At 45.7% G+C, this 8,240-nt stretch overlaps 1 pseudogene; it reads right to left on the bottom strand.

Annotated features, from left to right (window-relative positions):
* Positions 1-1,064: 1,064 nt before the first annotated feature.
* Positions 1,065-8,240, bottom strand: part of LOC110559669 (large ribosomal subunit protein eL8-like) — a 30,874-nt pseudogene continuing 23,698 nt past the window's right edge.

Here is an 8,240-nt window from a genome sequence, read left to right as displayed (position 1 = left end):
TGATGGACTGTAACCTGAAAGCCAATCAGGCCTTGCCTCCCAAGTTTGTTCTGGTCAGTGTTTTACCATAACAGCATAACAGGCACAAACTAGGGCACAACTACGTAGGATTCAAACCAGCAGAGTTCTGGACTTGGGAGAGCTGTATCTGACACCAGGAACTGAATTTGCAGCCTTGAAGCATGTTATAAGAGCCATCAAGTGGGGAGGGCAGGTTGTGTGTGTGTGTGTTGAATATATAGGCTATATGATTTTTACACATGATATAATTACATGAAAATATATTTATGAGGCCCATTACTATATTTAATGAATATATACCAATAAAACAGTCATGAATATGTTTGGTTGGGAAATTTGAAAACCGGATGGTGTAATTTCATAGCTATTTTTAAAAGACCTTATTTTTATATTTACTTATGTGTATGTGTGTGCTTGTGTCTGTGTATGTGCACATGAGTGGCGGCCAGAACCGGTCCACAGGTCCCCCGAGGCTGGAGTTAGACGGCACCGAGGAACCTAAGGCCCGAGGAACTAAACTGTTTGGTTAAGAGTTCACTAAGCACTCTTACCCACAGAACCATTTGTCCAGAGCCTCGTAGCTGTTTTACAAAGCTGTGTTCCCCATAGTCACAGTCTACTTGTTGGTCCCCTGAGAGGTTACTATGTAGACTGCAGAGGTTCTGGGCTGTTTTAGTGTCTTACAGTGGTCCCTCTCTCCACGTGGGTTCTTTGAGGGTGAATAACCACCGGTACCAAATAATCCTGAACTCTTGACACTACTTTTTACCAATGTTAACACAATTGTGGAAGTGTTGGTTGTTTTAAAATCCACCCTGCAAGAGGATGGACCATTTAAACAAAGCAAAAGTCAGAGAAAATTGGAATAATCTTGAAATGGCCATGGTCTCCAACCATGTAATAAACATGTGAACTATTAATAAATGGTTTCCAGGACATGTTTTTTTTGGCAATTTTGTAATTATATTTATGTACAGAGAACTTAGTAGTGTACATTTAACCCAGTTTAGTAGCGAGTTCTTTAGCCTTTGCCTTTGCCAGCTTCACACAGATTTAGGACCCAAGACGTGGCCTCCCCAGTGGCAGTGGCTCTCATTGTATCTGTTGTTGTAACTGGCCCTGATAGCCTCCACCAGCTTGGCCAGAGCACCCTTGTCTTCCGAGTTAACCTGTGTGAAGCAACGGTGGTGCAGGTCTTCCTGTGGACCAGCCGCCCGGCCTGGCCTCTCCCTTGATGATGTGGTAGGGACCCCATCTTTCCACACAGGGCAGGCAGGAAAACCACCAGCTCAATGGGGTCTACTTCATGGGCAGCTGAGCCTTCTTGCTCTCCACCAAGGTGGTGACTGTATTGACACCTGCTCGAAGGACAGGTGCTCTCGTAGTTGCGATGTCCCCTTCCCCAGCAGCTTTCTTCTCAGCGCTGGCCAGTGGCCCCTGTTTTTTCTCCTGCTTTGTCTCTGGCCTGTACTTGTGGGCAAGCTGAAGCAGCTGGGTAGCTGTTTGGCGGCCCAGGGCCTGGGTGAGCTGGTTAATGTCGGGAGGTACTTGAGCCGCTTATAGAGGATGGCCCTTTGCTGCTGCAGCCTAGTGTAGCAGGACCATTTGACAAAGCACATGAGATCTCTTTTGGGCTGAATTTCCTTCCCAGTGCAAGTTCTTGGGCTTTTTCTCAAACAAAGGATTGACCATCTTTTTGGCCTCCTGTTTCTTCACGACGGTGGGGCCTGGGGCCACCTTCTTCCCCTTGGCCTTCTTTCCTTCGGCATCTTGCTGGGATAGAGAAGAGAGCCCAGGATATGTTTTATTTTGAAATAAACACTGAAATTACAATGTTAAATTGAGATAAGTCTTAAATATTTCTAGAGTTCACACTGATCTGATTGAAAACTAAATACCAATTTTTAGGACTGAGCGTGGTAGTACATGCCTTTAATACCAGCACTTGGGAAGCAGAACCAGGAGTATTTCTGTGAGTTCAAGACCTACATAGCCAGTCCAGGAGAGCCAGGGCTATACAGAGAGACTCTGTCTCGAAAAAACAAAAACAAAAACCAACTCTTCCCAGACCAAAAGAACCCCAAACAAACCAATTTTCAAGGTAAAGCCTGGTTCTCCAGCCTACAGCCAAGTTGCCAATGTGTGAGGCACAAATGTTTCCAGGGCTTTTGTATCCTCAACACACTGTATTCTGAAGATTTGATGATAAAATGAGACCTGGGGACTCAGAAGCAGACTGTCTAATTGCAGCAGCACCCAGTCACAGAATAGACTGATTGCCCCAAGAACAAGAATCCGTGAAAAAAATAAGGAATTGTTTTACTGTCATTTATACAACAGCTACAAGGAGAACTTTTGTAGTTTGCTAAGGAACTTTTCATCACAGTGAAGATAAACAGTGCTAATATAAGAAGTGATCTCAAAGACACACACAACGTTCTTCCTCTTCTGTCTAGAGGGATCCAGGCATGCTACTTTCAGACTACTGCTTTCTCAAAGAAAACCATGAGAAGCCAGAATAAAATGAATCCAGATTGAGGCACGCTGAGGAATGTTAGCCAGGTGAGGCTGCAGGCAGAGCAGACGGCTGTCGAGTGTAATGGGCAGTGTCTACTCCTGAGCCATACTTGCTGGCCAGGCCAAACTCTTCATCACGGCTCCACTCTGGAGTCCTGGAATTCCCTGAGGAAGGTTTTCTTTGTATTCATTACACTCAGGAGTGTCCCATAGAGCTCTGGGGCAGCAGCTTGAGGGTTTGCTGACTTAGTTGCTGTTTCAAGTGCTCATGAATAAGCTATGATGTCTGCACACTGGTTAGCAAGGCAGGAAAACACAGGAGCACAGAGAATGAGCTGTAATAAGTTTGAACCTACAACCGAAGGAGCCTTTGGTGACATTTTGTGAGCTGAAAGAAATATGAGGACCAGAGACAGAATGGTCACACAGATCCTGGCCAGTTGCATGCTCTAGAACACACAGTCAGGTCTCGATCAACAGAAAACCACAAGTAAGAATGTTAGCAATGCGTTGATGCAGGAACAGAGCCCTTCAATACGTGCAGAAGACTGCAGCCGTGAACACTGCAGCAGGAACAGGGAAAGGCGCTCCTGCCACTGGCTGAAGAACTACAGGCAGTTGATGCCCATCACTTATCCACAGGGACAAGACCCCCGGACAGCTCATGTCCAGGTAGTTAGCCTTCTGTTGGACTCAGTAGTTATGTATGTGTAAAAACACAATTGTGTATGCTCTATCTCTGTGAATAGACACCCAGGCAACTCATCGGAAACATTGATTTGGGGAGCTTGATTACAGTTTTGAGGGCGAGTCCATGATTGTCGTACAGAAGCAGACAGGCATGGTGCTGGCGCAGTGGCTGGGAACTTTACAATCCTGGTCTGCAGGCAGCAGGTGGAGAGAGAGAGGGAGGGAGAGAGAGAAAGAGAGAGAAAGACAGACAGACACAGAGAAGGAGACAAAGACATACAGACATACTCACACACAGTGACAGGTACAGACAGACAGACAGACAGACAGACAGACAGACACACACACACACACACACACACACAGAGAGAGAGAGAGAGAGAGAGATATCCTGGGGCGAGGTTTTAAAATACCAAAACCCACACCCAAGTGACACAGTTCTTCCCAAAAGGCCATACTTCCTAATTATTCTCAACGAGTCCCACTCCCTGTTGACTAAGCACTAAACGCTATGAGTCTATGGTAGCCACTCTCATTCAAACCGTCACACACAGAAGAAGATGACATGAATTAGAGAGGGGAAATGTGTGGGGTCACAGAACGAGTTGTAGCACACTGGAAAGAGGCGTTTAAGAATGAAAATACGTTCCACTCATACCTTGCCCCTGCAAAGAAATGCGGTACTTAATGCCACAGAAAATCACAACCCTCGGGCGGGAAGCCATAACAGTTGCCAGACATTCGGCGGCAGGGACGGGGTGGGGGCAAAGCAGGTGTATCGATTGGCGTGTGTCTAGTGTCACGACTCTAGTACTGGATGAAGTGAGGACTGAAATGGTGTTGAGGATGAGATAAAAGAAGTTGAAAAAATTTCCCAGGAAATTTATGCTTTGAAACCGCAAGGCTGAGCCCTGGCCAGGGTTAGGATGAAGATGGAGAAGGCAGTTCTGAGAAACAAACAACTGCATTTCTTGTTAGCTCACCCTAGGCAGTGATGCTCAGCAAACCCGAATCAGGGTCTTTCTTTGTGCTGAGTTAGTGGCCACTTGGTGTCCCTTGTAATATCGATCAGTATTTTATTGAGTATTTTTCATGTGCTATTACTGTTGCTCCCGTCTCCCCCATGGGAAAGTAGAGATGCAAGACAGTTCAAAAGTTGTCCCTGGCCTCACTTCAAAAGTGATACAGTGTGGATTCAACCTATGAGCCTGCACATCCTTCATCCTTCATCATTCCAGCACATGGTCCTTACCCTTCATCATTCTGGTATACTGCCAAGGAAGTGTCCACTACGTAGGACACAGGACAGGTAGAGGATGAGACCTTTGCACTCGGTGGTTCTGAAATGGCAGTTTATATATATTAAAAGAAACATTGGAGCCCATTAGGAACATTAGTGCAGGAAACAGAAACAAAGTGGTTGGGTGGAGGTCAGCAGAGGCAGACTCCAGGGCACAGGATGGTTTCCTGTCTCTGAAAAGGCTCTGGTCAGTCCAGGCTGCCCAGGTCTCAGGACAGGAGGAGCTGAGTGAAAGGTGGCAAAACCCCTATGCATCAAGGCTGAATGCAAGCACCCATCATGTGCTCTCCTAGTTTCTGCAACCCTGCTTAGCCTGTGGAAGGTGTGGAGGAAACCCCACGACTTCTGTTCTTGTTCTGCAAGGAACACTGGTCTTTTTCTTTGAGCTACTTTTATTAGAAACTGATCTTGGAAATCAGTCTGGCACTTTCTTAGAAAATTGGGAATAACACTATCTCAAGATCCAGCTATACCACTCCTGGATATATACCCTGGATATATACCTGGATATATATTCAATAAAGGCATTTACTCAACTATGTTCATATCAGCTTTATTTGTAATAGTCAGAATCTGGAAACAACCTAGATGTCCCTCAGTGGAGGAATGGATACAGAAATTGTGGCACATGTACACAATGGAATACTATTCAGCTATTAAAAACAAGGAAATCATGAAATTTGCAGGCAAATGGATGGAACTAGAAAAGATCATCTTGAGTGAGGTAACCCAGAAACAGAAAGGCAGGCATGGTGTATACTGACTTATAAGTGGATATTAGCTGTATAATACAGGATAGCCAACAGACCTAAAGAAGCTAAACACTAAGGAGGACCCTAGAGGGTCCTCATTCAGAATGTCACACAGGATAGACACCAGAAGTGGTGGAAGAGAGGAAACAGGATAGGACTCTGCTATAGAGGGTCCTCTGAAAAGTTCCATCCAACAGGGGATTGAAGCAGATGCTGAGACTCAGGGCCAAACTTTGGGCAGAGCATAGGAGTTTTACAAAAGAAGAGGGGTATGAGGAGGAAGGAACATGGAGGGGACAGGAGCCCCACAAGGAGACCACCAAAGCTAAAGGATCTGAGCCCAGGGGCTCATACAGAGACTGATGCAGCAACTGAGGACCATGCTCAGAGAGGACCTAGACTCTCTGTTCAGATGTGGCTGACTGGCAGCCCAGTCTCCATGTGGATCTCCGAGGGAGGGGAGCAGGGGCTGTCTCTGACATGAACTTGGTTGCCTGCTCTTTGATCACTTTCTCCTGGCGACGTGGCCTTGCCAGGCCACAGAGGAAGAGGATACAGGCAGTCCTGATGAGACTTAACAAGCTATGGGCCAATGGCAATGGTGAACTCCCCTTTCAGTGGATTAGGGGAAGGGGATACGGAGGAAGAGGGAGGGAGGGTGGGAGTGGGAGGAATTGAGGGAGGGAGCTTCAATCAGAATATATAATGAAAAAATTGTGAAAACAATTAAAAAAAGAAGCTGTTCTCATTACTATTACCATATGCCCGATAAAAGCAACTTGTGGTTGGAAAGATTTCGTGTTTTTCTTTTGGCTCACAGTTTGAGGGCGTACGGTCCATCCTGGCATAGAGCATGTTACTGGAATTCCTCACACCTCCTCAGGGATCCCTCACACCTCAGGGTATCAGGAAGGAGAAAGAGGAAGATGTTAGCATTCAGCTGACTTTCTCCTTTTCCCTCTTCTCTTTAGGACTCCAATTTATGGGATGGCTCTGTCCACATTCAGGGTGGATTTCCCCTCAAAGATGTGCCGCAGGTGACTAATTCCAGTCAGATGATGAAAGAGATTAGCCATCACCGCGCTGGACATAGTTGGTTAGCCATCACGGCGCTGGACATAGTTGGTTAGCCATCACGGCGCTGGACATAGTTGGTTAGCCATCATGGCGCTGGACATGCTGCAGCTGCTGTGTATGTATACTGTACACAGTAGCGGCTTCCTAAGGATATGTTTATATAAATTTGATCATACCCCTTCATACCCCATCTGCTCCATATATTATCGACAATATACAATATTATATATAACGTGTAACGTGTAGCACAATGCGTGATACATATTAGGTGATATGTAATATGCAGTATATATGGTGCATTTTTAAATAACATAACGAATAGTCTCTAGTCACAACTGAGTGACAGCTGAGGTGAAGATGTTCAGAGGCCTTCTTCCTCTTAGCCCCTTGTTCCGTAGGCTAAGGGGCCCCGGAGTGTTCCAGTTCAGACAGCATCTCACGAGGTAGCACCAACTGCTCTGGAACTCTCTTTGTAGACAACTCTGGCCTCACACTCACAGAGATCTGCCTGCCTCTGCTTTCCAAGCGCTGAGATTAAAGCTGTAGATTGTCGTGCTCAGCCCCCACAGCAGTTCTATTTGTCGTCCTTAAAACCCTGGGCCATCTCAACCCCAAATCTGTACTGTAAATAAAAATACACAGAAAGTATGGCAACGCTGAGTTCGCATCTCGCGTAACTGATCAAAGGGATCAGAACTGAGTAGCCCTGGCTGCTCAAGGCAGGGCACGCAGTTCACCAGGGTCCTTCCTGTCATCCTGTTCCTAAGGACCGTGGCTACTTGTCATTTACCTATGTGTTTCTCTGCTGTTGTTTCCAGAGGGGAAACTAACATTCTATAAGCTGGCATCTGGGCTCCCTCTTATTATTTATTTTTTCATTTATTTATTATTTGTTATAATTTATTCACTTTGTATTCCAGCTGTAGCCCCCTCTCTCATCTTCTCCCAATCTCACCCTCCCTCCCTCTTCTCCCCCTATGCCCCTCCGCTAACCCACTGATAGGGGAGGATCTCCTCCCCTTCCATCTGACCCTACCTAGCCTATCAGGTCTCATCAGGACTGGCTGCATTGTCTTCCTCTGTGGCCTGGCAAGGCTGCCCCCCAAGGAGGAGTTGATGAAAGGGCTGGCCATGAGTTCATATTAGAGCTGAGTTAATGTCAGAGACAGCTCCTGCTCCCCTTTCTAGGGACCACACATTGAGACAGAGCTGACACAAAGGGTATATACTCACTTAGAAGTGGATTTTAGCTGTATAATATAATATAGGATAAACATACTAAAATCTATAGTCCTAAAGAAGCTAAACAACAAGGAGGACCCTGGGGAAGATGCTTAATCCTCTTTCAGAAAGGCAAACAGGATAGACATCGGAAGTAGGAGAAGACACTTCCTTCATTATTGAGGCTTTTGTAAGCACACAGGCATGGTTCACCTTTCTTCTCTGTACTCATTTGTGAGGCAAGCTTTTTGGACAAGGGCCTGCCTAGTTCTGGCTTTTAGGTCTCTCAAGGTCTGTGTTTCAGGAAAGAGTTGTGCATGTAACTGTTCTTCAGGTGAGTTTTGAGGGATTGCTCACCTGAGCCCTTCTCTCTTGACTCTTTAGCTAGTCTATTGGAAGCAAAGTGCCTTTTGCAGGCTCACCCTCCATCTTTGATTTTGAACAAAGCTGGCAGTTTCATACAATGTAGTGGTTCCAGTTGCTAAAGAGCCAGTCTGCCTAGGTACTGGGCCATAACAATATGCATTTATTTTTCTTTTTGCTCTTTTCTTTCTTTTTCTCTTTCCTTATTTTGAGCAAAGATACTACAGTCAACAATTCTTTCTGAAAAGAACAGTTTTAGTCACCAGTAGAGTTTAGGTTGTCTTGACTCTTTGAGTTAT

Source organism: Meriones unguiculatus, chromosome 1, assembly GCF_030254825.1.
Source record: "Meriones unguiculatus strain TT.TT164.6M chromosome 1, Bangor_MerUng_6.1, whole genome shotgun sequence".
In the NCBI taxonomy this organism is placed as follows: domain Eukaryota; kingdom Metazoa; phylum Chordata; class Mammalia; order Rodentia; family Muridae; genus Meriones; species Meriones unguiculatus.
Note: the sequence above shows the minus strand (reverse complement) of the source record. Positions and strands in the feature narration are given on the sequence as shown.